Source organism: Poecile atricapillus, chromosome 21 (genome assembly GCF_030490865.1).
Source record: "Poecile atricapillus isolate bPoeAtr1 chromosome 21, bPoeAtr1.hap1, whole genome shotgun sequence".
NCBI lineage: Eukaryota > Metazoa > Chordata > Aves > Passeriformes > Paridae > Poecile > Poecile atricapillus.
Window position 1 is genome coordinate 10,214,693 of NC_081269.1, and position 19,790 is coordinate 10,234,482.

General features: G+C 55.0%; 1 protein-coding gene across 1 annotated transcript in view; it reads right to left on the bottom strand.

Moving 5' to 3' along the window:
- CALN1 (calneuron 1) overlaps window positions 1–9,575 on the bottom strand; it is an 88,817-nt gene extending 79,242 nt beyond the window's left edge. Inside the window, exon 1 of the mRNA XM_058854682.1 lies at window positions 9,420–9,575. The gene's annotated coding sequence lies outside the window, so the exon portion shown is untranslated. The remainder of the gene's footprint in view (window positions 1–9,419) is intronic.
- Window positions 9,576–19,790: the final 10,215 nt, after the last annotated feature.

Genomic DNA, 19,790 nt, shown 5'->3' on the forward strand with positions numbered 1-19,790 from the left:
GTGCCAGCCTCGCTCCGCCCGGGCCCCGGGCCGGCTGTCCCCTGCCTGCTGTCCCCTCTGTCCCCTCCCCGCTGTCCCCTCCCCGCTGTCCCCTCCCCGCTGTCCCCTCTGTCCCCTCCCTGCTGTCCCCTCTGTCCCCTGCCTGCTGTCCCCTCTGTCCCCTGCCTGCTGTCCCCTCTGTCCCCTCCCTGCTGTCCCCACTGTCCCCTGCCTGCTGTCCCCTCTGTCCCCTGCCTGCTGTCCCCTCCCTGCTGTCCCATCCCTGCTGTCCCCTCTGTCCCCTCCCCGCTGTCCCCTCCCTGCTGTCCCCTCCCCGCTGTCCCCTCCCCGCTGTCCCCTCTGTCCCATCCCCGCTGTCCCCTGTCCCTGCTGTCCCCTCCCCGCTGTCCCCACTGTCCCCTCCCTGCTGTCCCCTCCCCTCTATCCCCTCCCCGCTGTCCCCTCTGTCCCCTCCCCGCTGTCCCCTGTCCATCTGTCACTTGCCAGCTGGCCCCGCTCTCTCTTTTCGTGCCAGGCGAGTTGGAAGCAGCGATTTCTTTACCTGCAATTGCACAATACCTCAAGCACCTGAGCTCTGACCCAGACCGCCAAGGTGTATTATTATTAATTATTATTATTATTATTATTACTACCAGCACTGTTATCCCAGCCCTCTGAGGGCTTGATGCACCTTTTTTATCTGTGTGATTTGATCTCTGTGATATCCTGCACCTCCTCTGACATCTGAGCTCCACTTTTGGAGAGGAGATAACACAAACTCGGAAATACAGACTGGGAGATAACACACAATCGGAAATACTGGGAGATACACACAATCGGAAATACACACAGACTGGGAGATATACACAATCGGAAATACACACAAACTCCGAGATAACACAATCGGAAATACACACAATCGGAGATACACACAATCGGAAATACACACAATCGGAGATACACACAATCGGAAATACACACAATCGGAGATACACACAATCGGAAATACAGACTGGGAGATACACAAAATCGGAGATACACACAATCGGAAATACACACAGACTGGGAGATACACACAGTCGGAGATACACACAATCGGAAATACACACAGACTCCGAGATAACACACAAACTTGGATATACACACAAACTTGGATACACACACAAACTTTCAGTGCAAATCTTCTTCCTGCAAAGACCTTTTCCTCTTGCTCCTCTTCCTAAATGTGAACTTTGCACTTTTCCCCACCAGCCGAGCGCTTCATGCCAGTAAGAAATGGACTTTCCTTTTCCCTGGATAATGACTGCTCTTGCAGATTGGATAATGAAATAAGTAAAGCCATTAGCAGCCCATTAATCAGCGGCGAGCAGTGAATGGCTGTCAACTGCTCCTGAAGGACAAGGGAAGGGGAACTCCCAGAAATGGGGGAGCCACCCAAAATCCAGTCCCCTGCTCCCCACATGTTTCTTTTTAACTTCGGGATGGCCAACAATGAGTTCTTTGCCTGGGGATCCAGCCTTGTGACAGCCCGTTTAGATCAGGTATCTGTGCTCGGGAGATTCATCCTAAATCCTGCTGAATTCCCTTAGCAAGAAATAATTTCCTTCATTTCTGTCCCTGCCTCGTGCAGGATGTGAAAAAAGAGGGAGGAATCCAGGAGGGTCCTTCCCTGCAGCGTCATTAACGGTGGAGGAGCACGGGAGCAGGACCTGTCCCTGTGCCCAGGACCTGCCACCACTTACAGGACCTGTCCCCATCCCCAGGACCTGTCCCCATCCACAGGACCTGTCCCTGTGCCCAGGACCTGCCACCACTTACAGGACCTGTCCCCATCCCCAGGACCTGTCCCCAGGACCTGTCCCCATCCCCAGGACCTGTCCCCAGGACCTGTCCCCATCCCCAGGACCTGTCAAACACAGGCACAGGGCAAAGGCGGGGCTGGCCCCAAACCAAAGCTTTCTCTTCTCTGCACTGGCAGATCACCAGCTCTGCTCATAAGAGGAGAAAGCAGCTCCGAGGAAAAAGAAAGGTCCTCACATCACTTCTTCCATCAGGCTGACACCTCCTCATCCCGGGGAATTTAACATCTGCCGTATAATTCAGGGAACATGTGGTTATTTTCCAGGTTTATTATTAGCCCAAAGGCCACAGCTGAAATGAAAGGGAGCAGCTGCTCCAGACTTCACCTCTGGAGAAGGGGCTGGAGCAGCACGGGGCTGCCTGAATATCCCTGGGACAGAGCACAGAGCTCACACAGCTCATCCCACACGGAAAAACAGGCAGCAAAGGGAGGTTTCCTCCACGTCCAGGGAATAATTCACCCAGGGCAAGGCAGCAGCAGGAGAACACGAGGGAAAGCCCCAAAGACAAGCGGGAGCTGGGAGGTGACTGCACTGCCAGGGAGAACCTTGGCTCAATCCTTCCTTCCCAGGGGAGCAGGCAGCACATCCCAGCTCCTGCCGGATCCTCACCCTGAGGGGTTTAACCCAGGGGCAGGGCTGGGGATCAACACAACCTCTGGATGTGAAAACATCGAGCAGAAAACAAACTCTGGCTCTGGGACAGCCAGGAGCAATCCAGGGTGTGAGAATCGCTCCTCTGACTGCAGATACAGATACACCACCCAGAGATATGGACACACCTGACTGTGTCTGTATGTGTACTGTGCTAAATACATACATTCAATATTAATAAAAGGTATAAATGTACAAACACCCAATATACCGATTGTTATATAACTTAAAAAAATTATATAACGCATTAAAAATTGAGAAGCTGCTTGAATAGAAATAAAAAAGAAGTTACAAGATTAAAATAACTGCTTTAAACTCTCTGTTGCAAACCTGGAATAATCACAGACTGCCAAACCAACCAGAGGGAAAAGGAAGAAAGGTTGTGCCACAACCCAGCGGAGCAGGGGAGTTAAGAGGCACCACCAGGAGTATCCAGGGAGGAAAGAGATCCCTGGATGTGACAAACTGCTCAACAGGAGCAGTGGGGTGGGCAAAAAGGGGCTGAAAAACATCTCACTGGAAAGGTGACACCAAAACCTCGTCAGAAGCACGAGGGGAAGGAATGGGGATGGGAAGGAATCGGGATGGGAGGGGAAGGAATCGGGATGGGAGGGGAAGGACTCGGGATGGGAGGGGAAGGAATCGGGATGGGAGGGGAAGGAATCGGGATGGGAGGGGAAGGAATCGGGATGGGAGGGGAAGGAATCGGGATGGGAGGGGAAGGAATCGGGATGGGAGGGGAAGGAATCGGGCAGGGAGGGGAAGGAATCGGGATGGGAGGGGAAGGAACTGTGACAGGGAGGGGAAGGAATCGGGCAGGGGCTGTGGATGATGGGTGAGACCCAGCACAGCTCAGGAGAGACAGCCGGGCTGAAAGGGTGAGGGAATTGTTTGAGTTCCTGCTCATTCTGGAGGGGATGGCAAAAGGAGGCAGAAACAAAGATAAGCAGTCGGTTTCCATAATGGAAACAACTTCCCACTGCAGCCCCAGAGAGCCCTGTAAAATAGACCCAACTCAGTTATTGGGAAATCATCTGGGGACTGGAGGTGTGTGAGTGCAGTGCCAAGTTTTGTTAATGCCAGAGTCAGGCAGGATGAGCAAACCCTGAACTGCTGCAACAGCTGCACAAAAATCCTACAGAACCCAGTGCCTGAACTTCAGTGCCAAACCCTGCTCAGGAGAAAAGACCCCAGGAAGGAATCAGGGGGGTGTGGAGGCTGCTTTGGAAAGAGCCAGAGGAAAATCCAGTGTGGGAGATTTCTGCCAGAGAAACAGAACAAACTGGAGCTGTGCTGCTGTCTGGCTCTGTTGTGCACCTGCAGGATGAATAAATCCCTGCTCCAGCACTCGGGAAGGGAGAGAGGAGGGAAAGGAGCTTGGACAGAGACAGAGGGTGAATTCTGCACAGAAATAGATCCAGGGCCCTTCAGGCTGGCAAAGAGATGCTTGAAAGGGATGTAGGAGACATTAAACCAGAGTTTCATCACATCTTCAACATCACAGAGCAAAGGCAATAGAGAACAAACATTTGCTGTTTTTCACAGCACCAGACCCAAGAGATATCCGAGGAAATTACCAAGAAATCGTTTCAAAAAAAGCAAAAGGCAGAGGAAGTGTTTTTGCAAATAGTGCCCAATTATGTTGTTGATTTTTTCCTGGAAGACATCAAGTGCTCAAAAGAGGAGGGAAATAATGCCTTGAGAGTGACAGACAGCCTTCAGCTCAGGAAGTTTCCAGCAGGGGTTGGGAGGAGCTGGGAAGTTGGAGGAGGATTGGGCTGCACTTGCCCTTGGCCAGGATGTGAGGAGAGAGGGGAATTTGTCCTCACTAAAGAGTCCCAAGGATGGAGCTCTGAGTCTCCGTGGCTTTTTTCCTCCTGCCAGAGAAGAAAATATTTCCTCCTGGAGCTGCTGGACACTGAGAGCAGCAGTTTTATGTGGATCACAGTTTGGACATAAAGTGTTTAACTAATGGTCAAGAAAAGCCCGTTGAATCATCAAGGGTGACCCTGTGCTTTGCACAGAGCAGGTTCTCTTCATAATTCACACTCTGAAACTCAGCTAACTGTTCTTTCAAACCCTTTAGGGTCAATCTCAGGCGTGGCATCACCAAAAATAAATTATCAGCAAAAATAAATAGCTCTAAGGGACTTTTCATGGGCTTGCCTTGGGTGGTGGCAGTGAGGGAGGAGGGAAGGCAGCCTGGGGTTTCTCCAGGCCCAGAGGAGCCCCTGTGCCCAGCCCTGGACCCTGCCCCTGTGCCCAGCCCTGGACCCTGTCCCTGTGCCCAGCCCTGGACCCTGCCCCTGTGCCCAGCCCTGGAGGCTGCTCTGGAGTGCTGTGTCCAGCCCTGGAGGCTGCTCTGGAGTGCTGTGTCCAGCTCTGGAGGCAGATCTGGAGTGCTGTGTCCAGCTCTGGATCCTCAGCACAGCAGGGACAGGAGCCCCTGGAGCGTGGCCAGCACAGGCTGTGAGGATGAGGAGGGCCTGGAGCATCTCCCTGTGGAGGAGAGGCTGAGGGAGCTGGGGCTGCTCAGCCTGGAGAGGAGCCCCAGCTGAGAGGGGCCTCAGCCCTGGCTGTCCCTGTGTGCAGGGAGGGCTCCCAGCAGAGCCCGGGCTCTGCTCAGGGGCCCAGCAGTGGCACCAGAGCCACGGGCAGGGACCGAGCCCAGCAATTCCCCCTGCACAGGAGGCACAACTCGTGCCCTGGGCACTGCCCAGCCCTGCCCAGGCTGCCCAGGGAGGGGCTGGAGTCTCCCTGAGCGGGGATATTCCCGAGCCCTCTGGACACCATGCGGTGCCCTGTGCTCTGGGCTGGAGCAGGGAGGTGGCCCCGGTGACGCTCTGGGCTCTGTCCATCCTGGCATCCCGGGGTTCTGGGACACTCTCCTGCTGTCTCCTCCTGTCTCCCGGGCCTGGAGCCAGCTGAGGTGTCAGATCATTACAAGGCACAAACATCCCCAGGGCAGACAGGGGGTGACTCCTCCACAGCTCCACAGCAGCTCCTTGTTCTGAAGAACCAGCGGCTTTCCTGTGCTTAACCCCCGGGAGACCTTTCCTCTTCCCGAGTTAATCCCTTCCCAGCTCCATAGGCTGCTTTGCCACAGTGGATTTACGAGGCAGCAGAAATAAAAGCACACTCTGAATGTGTTCCTGTTTGATTCGCAGCTCTGGGGGTGCCAGCCCCTTCTCCTGCAGCGGAGCCTCCAGGAGAAACCTTTCCAAAATCAGCAGGGGCCTCCCGCCAGCTCCAGTGAACCATCAGCAGCTCCTGAGGGTTTATTAATCCCACTCAAAACAGAGCTGAGAGCACTTGGGCAGGTCTCAAACTGGAGTCCAGGCTTTGGCTGGAGCCAGCAGCAGCCCAGAGTCAGTCAGCTCTGAGCACAGGAGGATTTAAAGGGTGAAACTGAGCAACATCTGTACAGGACTTTCTTGAAAATCTGCTCTCAAGGATCCCCAGGGCACCCAACACGGTTTGGGTGAACTCTATTTAAAGAGCAGCCTCCAGCAGACATCGATTCCTGGCAGTCTCTGGGTGACCCTGGAACACGAGGGAACATTGTCTGGGCAGCCTCTCATCTCCCTGCACTCCAGTGGGGTTAAAACAATGCACCGAGAGTGGCTCCTGTTCAAAAGGCTAAAACACCTCCCAAAGGAGGGGGAGAGAAGGGGTGAAAACATCAGAGACAAGAGCACAGTGTGAGCTGGAAAAAGCTGCCCTGAGGCCACCCAGACAAGCAGGGCAGGTGAGGAGCTGGGCAGGGTGATCCATCCCTGCAGGTCCGTGTCTGGCTCCTGTCACACCGTGCTGGTGTCTGTCCCTCCAGCCCTTCCCTCAATAACTGAGATTTCATTCGTGTGCTGCGATTCCACCATTCCCGAGTTCTGAACGACTGATCCAACTGCAGTACCCTGCCAGAGATGGAGAACGGGCCTGACAAACATCCCTTGCTCTAAATAGAAGAATCTATTAGATTCTAGCAGCTCCAAGTAGTAAATTTAGGTTTTATCTCCGTCAGATCCATACTGGTCCCTTCCTGCTCCAGACACCCTGCCGGGTTCCTTTTGTTTAAAGGTGCCTGGCAGAGGGGAAGCAGAAACCAGAGCTCTGCCTCGTGTGCCTGGGCTCTTTCCACTCCACAGAGTCAAGGAAGTAGGAAAGGTTATTGCCTACAATAAAAATAGAATTAGTTTTCCGCGTCTTCCTCAGAAATTCAGCTCTAGTTTGGAGCAGGAAAATCCCAGCTGGTTGGAAATGGACAGGCAGGGAGAGATGGAGCAAATGGCCTGGAGGGACCTTTGAAGTCAGCCCAGGACGGTCCCTGGTGGTGCTGTCAAGGAGCCTGGGGAAGGAAAGGGCTCTGGGGCTGCTCAGAACCCGACCCACAGAGCATTTCTGGGGACTCTGCCTCACTTGCTCAGGGCCTGCTGCTCAGTCAGGGCTCAGTTCACCCTCCCCACCTCAGCCCCCACCTCCAGCATCTCCCGGATGGGGAGGGACGAGCTGGGCACTACTCACCATCCCTGGGTGAAGAGAAAGGGGGGAAACGCCAAAGGGGCCTTTTAACCCCCACAAAGAGGAGTTCAAACTCAATTATCTCCCTTTAGAAAAGAGCTCCCGGTGCAGGTCATGGTTACTGCGAGTGACGGATTCCGGGTGAGCAATTCCCTGTCCCTGCCTGCCAATCCTTCCAGTCCCTGGGCTCCAGAGTGACTGAAACCCAGCGCTGTGAGCTGAATTACAGAGCACAAAACACGGGATGGCAGCGCCTGCTGATCTCACAAACATCCCCTCGGCCCCTTCTCAACCCCAGAGCCCCCCGAATGGAACGGAAAAGTCAAACCTGGGCACGCAGCCCCTGCCCTCGCATCCAGCAGGACACACGGCCGGGCTGGCAGCTCAGCAGGGACCGGGCAGCTCCATCCTCCCGCTGGGAGCAGCTCCCAGCAGCTCTCCCTGGATCTCTGCTGTGTGTCCAGGCTGCTCCTGGGAGAGCTGGAGATGTGAAGGGCTGGGCCCGGGAATGATCCGTCTGTGCCAGGACGCATTCCCTGAGAGTCAGCAAAACTTTTCAGCCCTTCATTTCATTCTATTATTTCTGCTGATGGCACTATAAATAATTACTCCACACCCTCCGTGTGCTTGAGCTGCTTTGCTGAAAAAAGATGCACATTTTGTTCATCTTTCAACACGCCGCTTGTATTTTTTGGTTTGCAAGCCCCGCTCGGTGCTCTCCAGCTCTGCAGGATGGAGGGAGCGGGTTCCACGGGCCTCCCCCGGGAAGAGCCCGCCTGCAGCCCTGGCAGAGCACGGGAGCAGCGCTTTTTAACTTCCAGCTTTCCTTGCCGTGTCATTTTGTTCCCTTGGAGCTGGGAACAATGGAGCCATTATCCCAGCTCTCGGTCACGGGGGACAAGCTCCTGCCTAATGTCACCGAAGTCACGGATGGCTGAAGCGCTGGCAGGGGTGGGAGCTGCTGGGGAAAGCAGGGAAAGGCGATAACCCCAAAACTCAGCATCCCTGAGCCCGCACAGCCCCGCGCTCCGCGAGTTCAGCATTCACATTTCCCTCTGTCCTTGCAGGCTCTGTGCCTCCTCCTCCTCCTCCTCCTCTCCAGTTTCACTCCTGCACCGCTCCAGGCGGTGTTTTGCTGCCCACAGGTCCCTGCAGGTGCTCTCCGATGTTCATTCTCTGTCCCACGGCTCTGCTGTCCCCGCTGCCCGTCCCGTCTCTCTCTCGCTCATGGCAAACACCATCGGTGAGGAGAAAAAACCCCATTTTCCCCACCCAGCCCACGGTGCTGCGGGCTCTGGGCAGTGCTGAGTTCACAGGATTCCCTCCCCAAGCCCCCCGCCCTGGCAGGTGAAGGCAAGGCAGAGTTTTTCCCGGTGGATTAAGAAAAGCGGGATTTTTTCTGCTGTGCAAACGCCTCAACACGCAGAACATAAACAGCTCCTGATTTCCTGAGAGGTGGCCACCATCGAGCACTTCTCAAGGAGATTAGTGGCTGCTTTTCCAATCCTATTTCAAGCCTCGAGGAGGCTGCTATTTGTCAAAAGAGTTATTAACCTGCGATAGGCACCAGGATAAATGTTTGCTGGCACAGCCTCTTTCCCCCCGGGCTCCGGGCAGGAGAGGGGCTCCAGGGACCCATCCTCACCTGGGACCCGGCTGCAAAGACCCAAATGGGCTCTCAGGAAGGTCAGGGCACCCCAAGGATGCACCCACCTGAGACGGGGATGAAGGAAAGACAAGCCATAATTTAAGGAAAAATCCACGTTGCGTGGAAATATAAACAGAGAGCTGCTGGGTTAAGGAGGAGAGGAAAATCTCTGGCTGAGTGGGGCAGTTCACAGTTAAATGTTCTCTGGGCGCAGGGCTCCTGCCGAAGGAGGATTTATCAGCCCAGCGAGGGGAGAGGAGACTCCGGAGCGCAAACAACGCTGCCGATCCCGATAAGCCGGGATTCGCTCGGCTCTCCAGAAGCGCTCTGCATTGCGAGTGCAATGCGCATGGAAGGATGTGCCCAAACTCCCCTAACCTGGGAGACACGGGGGACCGAGAGGAGCCGGGCGGGGAACAACTTGTGCCGGGATTTACGGGCCAGGCATCCCAAGTTATCTCCTGCTGAGCGGCGGAGAGGGGATTTGAGCAGCGAGGGGGGGAAAAGCCACAACTGCGGGTGTGCGCTGGGTCACTGGAAAGGGAAGGGGAGAGGGAAGGGAGCGCAGTGCAGGACAGGCGGCCCCGGCCGCAGGTGAGCGGTGGGAGGGCTCCTCCAGCCAGCGGCCCCCGCCAGCCACAGCGACGCGTTCCGCTCCCTCCCCGGCAAAGGAAAACACACGGGAAAAGCAGGGGGATGCTCCCAGCCGGCAGCAGGAGCGGGGAGAAGCCGTGCCCGCAGCCCCGTCCCTCCGGCCGTACCTGCAGCCGCCGGTGCCCGCCGAGCCGCGGTCCCCGTCCATGCCGAGCCCGAGCTGTCCTGGGGAAGCGCGGGCGGCTGCCGCCACTTGGGAATACGGAATATGCTACGAGCTTTAATTAAAAGACTCCGAAGGCTCTCTCCTGCTCGCTCGTCCTTTTTTTGCAGTACCGGATCGGATTTAAAGGGCTAGAACCCCAATTTGGCACCGCTGCTCCCCCCGGAGCGCCGCGCTGCCGGCCGGGCCTGCCAGCGCCAGCATCCTCCTGCCGCCCGTCGGGGGCATCGCCACAGCCCCCGGGGCCCGGGCCGGCAGCGCCGGGAGCTGCTCTGGCAGCAGCACAGGGCTGGAAACCTCGGCTCCCTCCAGCAGGCTCGGTGGGCGGCGAGAGGGGATCCCACAGGGTGGGCGAGGGCAGCCCGAGCACTCCTCAGGGCGCGCCGAGCAAAGTTTGTGCTCCAGCAGTGCTCCAGAGAAGTGGGAGGAGGAGGAGGATCGTGTCCCTCTGTCCTACTGATGCCACCACCCTGTGGCAGTGCCCAAAGGCGTTGCCCTCCCAGTGCCAGCCCTGGGTGGAGCGGGGTTGTTGGGAAGGGCTGTGTCACCCTGGGGTGCTGGGGAAGAGCTGTGTCACCCTGGGGTTGTTGGGAAGAGCTGTGTCACCCTGGGGTTGTTGGGAAGGGCTGCGTCACCCTGGGGTGCTGGGGAAGGGCTGTGTCACCCTGGGGTTGTTGGGAAGGGCTGTGTCACCCTGGGGTTGTTGGGAAGGGCTGTGTCACCCTGGGGTTGTTGGGAAGGGCTGTGTCACCCTGGGGTGCTGGGGAAGGGCTGTGTCACCCTGGGGTTGTTGGGAAGAGCTGTGTCACCATGGGGTGCTGGGGAAGAGCTGTGTCACCCTGGGGTGCTGGGGAAGAGCTGTGTCACCCTGGGGTGCTGGGGAAGAGCTGTGTCACCCTGGGGTGCTGGGGAAGGGCTGTGTCACCCTGGGGTGCTGGGGAAGGGCTGTGTCACCCCGGGGTAGTTGGGAAGGGCTGTGTCACCATGGGGTGCTGGGGAAGGGCTGTGTCACCCCGGGGTGCTGGGGAAGAGCTGTGTCACCCCAGCCCAGCTCTGCAAGACGGGGTCCTCAGCCTCCTGCCCGCGTCCCGTGAGCAGGGAAGCAATTCCATTTGGATTTGGAGGCCATTGCTGGTGCCAAGGCGGCGGGGACACGAGCTGGCGGCGGCGGTGTGTGAGTGACGCTGATCCCTCCTTCAGCTCCAGGTCCCTCTCCAGATCCACTGATGATGATGATGTCCATGAGAACATCATCTGCAGCTCTGGGCTCTCAGGGCTCCTTGGGCTGCTCAGCAGGGCGGGGATGGCCAAGCCGCCCCTCCAGCCTTCCCTGGGAAGAGGGGATGAAGAGCGAGGTTTCCATGGAGCCCTCCTTGGTCCCGATTTTGAGCTCGAATGGGGAAAAGCAAAGGAAACAAGGAGCACATCTTCCTTCCTCTTTATCTCCTTTTGCAGAGTTTGAGCCCAAAATGCCGCCCTCCCTCCGCGAGGCCAGCCCGGAACATCCCGCTCTGGGTGTCCGATCAGTGCCTGCTGCGCTCTCGGGGCTGACCCCACCGCTCCGGCTTCCTCTCGCCTCATTAATTCCACCCAGGGGTGGGTGCCAAAAGGAAAAGCTGGTGCTGATTCCATGCTGCAGCCCAGCTCCAGGCTGCTGGGATAATTAGCGGGTTATTAACGAGTGAGAAGATTCCCACCATGGAGGGAGGATGGGGAGGGAGGGAGGGAGGGAGGGGAGCACCGTTTGGGACTGGTTGGGAAAAGCGCATTGGAATCGGAGACTCCGTCCCTCGGTCCGGGGCTTGGAGCCTCCCTCAGCTCCCAGGAGGACGCTCCCAGCCCTGGGGCTGCCGGATGGATCCGCAAAAATCCAAGGATTCTGCTTGGCCGGGGGCCACAGTGGGAGCGGAACGGCTCCGAATCCCAGCCACAGCCTGCGGATATCCTTCTGTCCCTGCGGACATCCTTCTGTCCCTGGGGACATCCATCTGCCCCTGGGGACATCCATCTGCCCCTGGGGACATCCACCTGCCCCTGGGGACATCCTTCTGCCCCTGGGGACATCCTTCTGCCCCTGGGGACATCCACCTGTCCCTGGGGACATCCTTCTGCCCTTGGGGACATCCTTCTGTCCCTGCGGACATCCACCTGCCCCTGGGGACACCCTTCTGTCCCTGCAGACATCCTTCTGTCCTTGGGGACATCCACCTGCCCCTGGGGACATCCATCTGTCCCTGGGGACACGGGGGTGGCTCTGGAGCCTCCTCCTCCATCAGTCCCGGCCGCTGCTGACCCAGGGCTGGGGTTTGAGGTGTCACCATCTGCCAGGGTTCCTCTGGGGCTGGAGGGGTCACCCCAAACGTTTCTCTGTGAACCCCTGCTGAACTGTGGGAGCAGCAAGTGCTCCCTCAAAATCAATCAAAACCAATCAGATACCGAGGCTTGGGACCGTTTCCCTGGCTCAGGCACCAGGTTCCTGGGAAGGGCAGAGCCTGGTGGGAAAGAGCTTCTCTAAATACTGAGGGGCAGCAGGCAGGGCTGAGGTTCCAGCAGAACCAGGGCATCCTCAGAGGCTCCTGCTGCCTCTTGTGTTGTCTCTCCAAGGCATGTGGTTGTTGTTCCTTTAATTATTAATCCTTGCATTGACGTAATCAAATGTGCCCAGGCTTTTAACGGATGCCTCAATGTAAAAAATTAAGGATAAATTTCTTTCCCTCCCTGAAAACTTGTCTCAATCCCATGACCAATTTTATTGCCGTTCTGCTCTAATTTTAAATATAACGAGAAACATTAAGGTTTTCAATTAAAAGATCCCTTCCTTCAGATATTGGAACATAGCCTGAAGTGCAGACCACGTGTGATATTTTTCATTGGGATGGTGTGGGCTAAATCTGATTCCCAGATCAAACACAGTCAGGCTCAGGCTTGCAGTTGGCCAGGCTGGAGAGGCTGAGCTGTTCCACTTTGGGAAGAGCCTCAGCCTTGTTTGTGCTTTCAGCTGACTCCTGGTGTTTCTGGAATGAACCTTTGCATTTATTCCTTCCCTTCTGTCAGCCTGGGAGTCTGTGGCAAATCAACCTCACGATGCCACCCTGGACTTGTGGAATTTTTGGCTTTTGACTGTGATATATTGGTTCTTCCCTTTTCCTTAGAATGAGCTGATCCATGGCCACAACAGAGGAGATGTTCCTTGTGCAGTGATCTCAAACCCTGGAATCATGGAATTCTTGGCTTTTGACTGCAAATATTCACTTTTCCCTTTCCTTTAGGATGAGCAGCTCCTTGGCCACAACAGATCAGATCCTCCTTGTGCAGTGAGCCCAAACCCTCACTTGCCACAGTGCCAGTGGTGGCTCCATTGCACCCCATCAGGGTCAGGTTTGGGTCATGGAAGATTTTCTCGTGTGTCCTTTTCCACAGACCCTAAATCTTGCACTTCTCCTGCACCCCAAACCCCCCAGATTTGTGAATTAAACTGCATTCCTGCCTCTTTTCCCCATCAAAGGCTTCTGCCTTCCTTGATCCTGCCCAGCCCAGGACAGGCTTCAGCCTGATCTTGACCCTGATCAATGCCAGGTTGTCCTCCAAGGAGAGACCCCTTCAAAAGCTGCAAATCTGGCAAAAAGAAACCCAGCTCCACCTGTGTTTGGAAGGCAGAAATCAGCATCAAACTAATCTTTACCAGGTCTGCTGTAAGGGGATATGATAACAACAAATCAAAAGCAGTATCTGGGTTCCAGAGATGGGTAAAAAGGGATTTTTTGTTTCCACAGTTGGTGGGTGATATTTTGTGCAAGCAGGGCTGAGCAGGACCCAGAGGGAGCTCCTTGGACAAATGATGGGAATCCCCACTTCCACTGGCAAAAAAGCTTGGAAGAAAAATGTGAAGGAGACCTAAATCATGGAGTTTCAGGACATAAATCAGCCTCTAACTGACAGTGGGGACAGGAGAGCCCTTATGGATGGGCTGGGTCAGGTTTTCCAAATGTAAAGGAAGAATTAAGGAGCTGACAGCTTTAACAACTCCTGCTCCTCTCTCTGCTCCCAGCTGCAGCCTCAGGAAAAGCCAAGGTCAGAGCCCCAATCCCTGCAGTGCCCACCCTGCTCCCTTCTGCACATCCTGCTCAAACTCCAGCTCCTCCTGGAGCACAGATCCCAAAGATCTGCTCTTCCAGCAGCTGCCAGGACAAGTGGCTGAATAAGCCCAGAGTTTTTTTGCACCATTTCAATCCATTTAAGGCAGGATCTTTTCCAGAATGATGGAAGCCATTTATCATTAAAAAAGTATCTATGTGATATTATTGCTCCTGTGAGTGATGGCATTACAGACACTGATGGAGCATCAGATTTCCCTTATTTAAAGGGACAAAGTCAAGTTAAATTTACCAGTCAGGAGGATGAGACAGGGAACAAATCCGCTTCATTAAAACTGCTCCTGACTCCTGTCAGAGTGCTGTGATTTGTTCAAACACACATAATTTCCTTTCCCATTCTGTTAGGACTGGAGAGAGAGACACGATGTCAAAATCCAGATCAAAATGATGGAGCGCTGCCAGAGACAGCCGGGGTTTGTCAGGCAGGGCTGTTGATCCCTCCAGGAGCAGAGGAATCGTGAGGAATTGTGAGGAATTGTGGGGAATTGTGAGGAATTGTGAGGAATTGGGAGGAATTGTGAGGAATTGTGAGGAATTGTGAGGAATTGTGAGGAATTGTGAGGAATCGTGAGGAATCGTGAGGAATTGTGAGGAATTGTGAGGAATTGTGGGGAATTGTGAGGAATTGTGAGGAATTGTGGGGAATTGTGAGGAATTGTGAGGAATTGTGAGGAACTGTGAGGAATTGTGGGGAATTGTGAGGAATTGTGAGGAATTGTGGGGAATTGTGAGGAACTGTGAGGAACTGTGAGGAACTGTGAGGAATTGTGGGGAATTGTGAGGAATTGTGAGGAATTGTGAGGAATTGTGAGGAATTGTGAGGAATTGTGGGGAATTGTGAGGAATTGTGAGGAATTGTGAGGAATTGTGAGGAATTGTGAGGAACTGTGAGGAATTGTGAGGAATTGTGAGGAACTGTGAGGAATTGTGAGGAATTGTGAGGAACTGTGAGGAATTGTGAGGAATTGTGAGGAACTGTGAGGAACTGTGAGGAATTGTGAGGAATTGTGAGGAATTGTGAGGAATTGTGAGGAATTGTGAGGAACTGTGAGGAACTGTGAGGAACTGTGAGGAATTGTGAGGAATTGTGAGGAATCGTGAGGAATTGTGAGGAATTGTGGGGGATTGTGAGGAATTGTGAGGAATTGTGAGGAATTGTGAGGAATTGTGTCCTGCTGCTCCCCAGGCTCTGCCCCAGCACCCCCAAAGCTCCTCAGCACCCACACCCTGCAGAGCCTCTCCTGGGAAGCCTCAGGGGAGCAGGGAGAAACCCAGAGCGCTTTCTGCCTCCTCTCCAGAGACATTCCCTGATCTCTGCAGTCCAGCACAGAGCTCTGGGATGCTGGGGCTGGCTCAGGCTGCTGCTGGAGTCTGGATAAACGTGCAGGGAGCTGAAGGGGGCAGGAATATTTGATGGGCTGGAGGTAGGAAGGAGGACCAGGGACACCAGGCTGCTCAGAGGATGCAGCACTCAATGCTGTGAGGAAGATAACGAGCAGCTCAGAGCAGAGGCTCCAGAGCCAGCCCAGCAGCACCTGAGGCTCTGCAGGGACCTGCCAGGGTCACCCCCGGCTCCTTCCCCTCCTCTCCCTCATTCCCCGAGGCACCAAATCCCTGCTCTGCCTCCCAGAGTCCATCCCCATCCTCCTGGGCTCAGGGGAGGAGAGGAGGCTTTGGGAGCCCTTCCCTGACCCTGCTCCTGCACACAAATGTATTCCATGCCCTCAGGAATTCCCTCATTAACAGTGATGAGATGAAACATTTTCAATTTCACAATTTCCAGGCGCCTGAGGGCTCTGGGTTCCCTTTGTTTTCCCTCTCCCTTCTCCTCCTGGAGCCCGTTTGGAGGAGATCACCCCTGGCTGGAGGGACCTGGCCCTGCAGGGCTCCTGGAGCTGTTTCTCCCTCTGGAACACAGAAAACAGCTCCAGGTGACACCATCCATGTCACCAATCCCTCCCACCTGCCACCCTCAGCCTGAGCCTCACTGCAATTCTTGCCACAAGGTTTTTGCTTTGGTTTTGTGGGCTTATTTCTTTCCCTCCCCCTTGCAAACACAGAACTGCTGCTGCTGCTGAATGCTGTCCCTGCTCTCCTGGCTCTTCCACTCGTCCCTCTCATCCATCTCCCCATTCCCACCACCCTTCCTTCCCCCTCCCTGCTGTGCCCAGCCTTTCATCTCATGCATCATTCATCCCAGCTTAGTGCCTCCTCTCAGGGCATCCTTCTGGGAGCTGCACATCTCCTTCAATTCCTCTTCTCCTCCTGCCTTGCCCTGCTTTGCACTCACACACACTTTCCCTGCCGTTTTTCTGGGAATGTTGCATCCACAGACCTTGCAGCAGAGTTTGGGACATTTGGGACATTCCCCCCTCCTTCCCTCAGGAACGCTCTGGGTGGAATTCCCTGGGGTGTGGGACAAGCTTCCCCACTGGGCCAGAAACACACAGGAATTTTAGAGGCAGAACAAATTCTTGCTGAGGAACAGAGCTGCTTTTGGGGTGTTTTGGCCTGAACTGGATGGGTTTATCCCAGCAGCAGCTCCTCTGCTGGCTGGGAACTCTGAGAGCTTTTCCCAAGCACCTCTGGAGCTCTCACACCTTGGGAGGGTGGATAAATAAAAATGAAAATAACTATAAATATAAATCTAGCAGGTAGCCACGTGGTTTTCCAGCTCCCTTTGGGTTGTTGGAAGGGCTGGAACAGGGAGAGCCGTCAGTGGGGTGGGAGCTCCATCCAAAGCAGCCCTGGAGAGCTCCTGGAGTGGTGGAACTTCTGCAGGGTGGGGAGAGAGGCCTTGAGAGGCAATGGCAAATGCCAGGATCAGGATCCTGGATCAGGGATGTTGGGCTCAGCTCAGAATCCCAGCAGGGCCCATCTGGCTGTGCCAAGGAACATTCCAGGAGAATTCCAGGGGAGCAGCCTCAAAGGAGGACACCAGGAGTGCTCCAAGGGCTGATCCCACCTGGAGAGGGATCAGCCCCAATCCTTACTCAGCATTTGCAAAGCCCCACTCACTTTGGAGGGGATTTCAGATTAAGCTCTTTAAGCAACAAAGCAAGATCTCTCTTTTCAACCTCTGCTAAATCCCATAATCCTGAGGGAAGGCCTCTCCTCCCCCTGGGGAAAGAGAAGGAGATTTTTTGCTGAGGGAGACATAATGACTTCATCCCCACATAATCAGGTGGAATTTGCTGATTAGACACAGAAAGCCTTGGGGAAAGTTGGATTTTGGATAACAACTTAAAGATCTTCAAGAAAAAAAGAGAAACCCCCCCAAAAACCACCCTAAAATCACAAGAAGAGCCAAAGGCAGAGGGGTAAAGGGTCCTGTTCTGGGGGCCTTGAGGTGCAGAGAGCAGAGTGGGTTTGTCTTCTCTGCAGGAGGAACTCAGGGATTCCTGTTATGGGACAGGGAACAAAATTCCCCCAGTCCATGGCTGGCCATGCTGGGGAGCAGGAGTTGGACACTTGGGATGGCCCAGGGCAAAGCTCAGCTCTTCCATGGAACAATCCCCAGATATTTTGGGATGGAAGGCGCCTCTGGAGGCCTCCAGCCCAACCTCCTCCCACGGTCAGCAGTGGGGTCACACTCAAACAGCTCCATCTCCACTGCTCTGGCACCTGAAACCCAAATCCCTGAATCCCAAATCCCTGAATCCCAAATCCCTGAATCCCAAATCCCTGAAACCCAAATCCCTGAACCCCAAATCCCTGAATCCCAAATCCCTGAACCCCAAATCCCTGAATCCCAAATCCCTGAAACCCAAATCCCTGAATCCCAAATCCCTGAAACCCAAATCCCTGAAACCCAAATCCCTGAATCCCTGAATCCCAAATCCCTGAAACCCAAATCCCTGAATCCCTGAATCCCAAATCCCTGAAACCCAAATCCCTGAAACCCAAATCCCTGAAACCCAAATCCCTGAACCCCAAATCCCTGAAACCCAAATCCCTGAACCCCAAATCCCTGAATCCCAAATCCCTGAAACCCAAATCCCTGAATCCCAAATCCCTGAAACCCAAATCCCTGAACCCCAAATCCCTGAATCCCAAATCCCTGAATCCCAAATCCCTGAACCCCAAATCCCTGAATCCCAAATCCCTGAATCCCAAATCCCTGAACCCCAAATTCCTGAACCCCAAATTCCTGAATCCCAAATTCCTGAATCCCAAATCCCTGAAACCCAAATTCCTGAATCCCAAATCCCTGAACCCCAAATCCCTGAATCCCAAATCCCTGAATCCCAAATTCCTGAATCCCAAATCCCTGAACCCCAAATCCCTGAATCCCAAATCCCTGAATCCCACCAGGCACCTGGATGTGCCCTGGAGGGGAAGGGGAAGAGGATCTGAAGCTGTTTGAGCCCGACCCCCCCGGCTGTCCCCTCCTGCCAGGGACTTGTGCAGAGCCAGAAATTCCCCCTGAGCTCCTTTTCTCCAGCCTGAGCCCCTTCCCCAGCTCCCTCAGGAATTCTCCAGCCCCTTCCCAGCTCCCTCAGGAATTCTCCAGCCCCTTCCCAGCTCCCTCAGGAATTCTCCAGCCCCTTCCCAGCTCCCTCAGGAATTCTCCAGCCCCTTCCCAGCTCCCTCAGGGATTCTCCAGCCCCTTCCCAGCTCCCTCAGGAATTCTCCAGCCCCTTCCCAGCTCCCTCAGGAATTCTCCAGCCCCTTCCCAGCTCCCTCAGGAATTCTCCAGACCCTTCCCAGCTCCCTCAGCAATTCTCCAGCCCCTTCCCAGCTCCCTCAGGAATTCTCCAGCCCATCCCAGCTCCCTCAGGAATTCTCCAGCCCCTTCCCAGCTCTGTTCCTGCCCTGGACACGCTCCAGCCCCTCGGGGACATTCTGGAGTTGAGGATCCCCATGGCCAGGATGCACCAAACCCATTTCACTGCAGAAGCTCCCAGCCCTGTCCCATTTCCACAGCTCCAGGGGGGTTCAGTGTCTCCCCCCCAGTCCCAGCCCGGGCAGGAATCTCCAGGTTCAGGAGATGAGGAGAATTGGACAGGAGGCTCCAGCTTTCCTGGGCTGCTCACTGAAGAGCTGATCCTTGCTGCCTTTGATGCTCTCCTGTCCCAACTGCAGAGCTCAGCACTGAGATGATTGAACAGCTGAGCCCAGCCCCTGGCACAGAGAGGGAGTTTAGCAGAGTTTGATCTCCCAGATGGTGCCCCAGAGGTGAGGATTATCTTGTTATCAGCATCTGTGAAAGTCCCAGTGATGGGAACAGCAGAGACAGGGAAAGGATGGAGGATTTCACCACCTTTTTTACAAGTAATTGCTGTTTCTGAATTTTTTCAAGAGTTTATTTGGGGTATGGGGGGTTTTTGTCTGGCTGCTTGGTTTGTTTTTGTAGATTTTTTTGTTGCTGTTGTTTTTTTTCTGGAGTAATTCCTTGCAAACCTTATCATCGACTTGGGTCTGTCCTGAAGAGATGGGGATTTTTATGGTTTAGAAATTTGTATTTGGAGGATGCTCCCAGTCACTGTGCCCAGGTGAGGCATCCACCCACCCCAGCAGCTCCAGAGGACCTTGAGCCTGCCCTGAAATGGGAGGGGAGAAGGTGGAAATTCATCCTTGAGGCAGAACCCAGCCCCAAGGAACCCCAGAATGGGTTGGGTGGGAGAGACCTCAGAGCCCATCCAGTGCCACCCCAGCCATGGCAGGGACACCTCCCACTGTCCCAGGAGCTCCAAACCTCATCCAGCCTGGCCTTGGGCACTGCCAGGGATCCAGGGGCAGCCCCAGCTGCTCTGGGAATTCCATCCCAGCCCCTCATCATCCTCCCAGGGAACAATTCCTGCCCAAAATCCCATCCATCCCTGCCCTCTGGCACTGGGAGCCATTCCCTGGCTCCTGTCCCTCCATCCCTTGTCCCCAGTCCCTCTCCAGCTCTCCTGGAGCCCCTCCAGGCTCTGCCAGGGTCTCTGAGGTGTCCCTGGAGTTTCTCCTCTCCAGGTGAGCCCTCCCAGCTCTCCCAGCCTGGCTCCAGCCCTGGGAGCAGCTCCGGGGCCCCAGAACAGAAATGTCCTGGCTGTGTTGGGTCCCTCCCTCTGGCAGCTCCTGCCTCAGGTGACAAAATGAGGATGATGCCCTTCCTTCAACTCATTCCCATCTCTTCTTCCTTTCCCCTCAGGGCACAGCAGCAGCTCCAACATCAT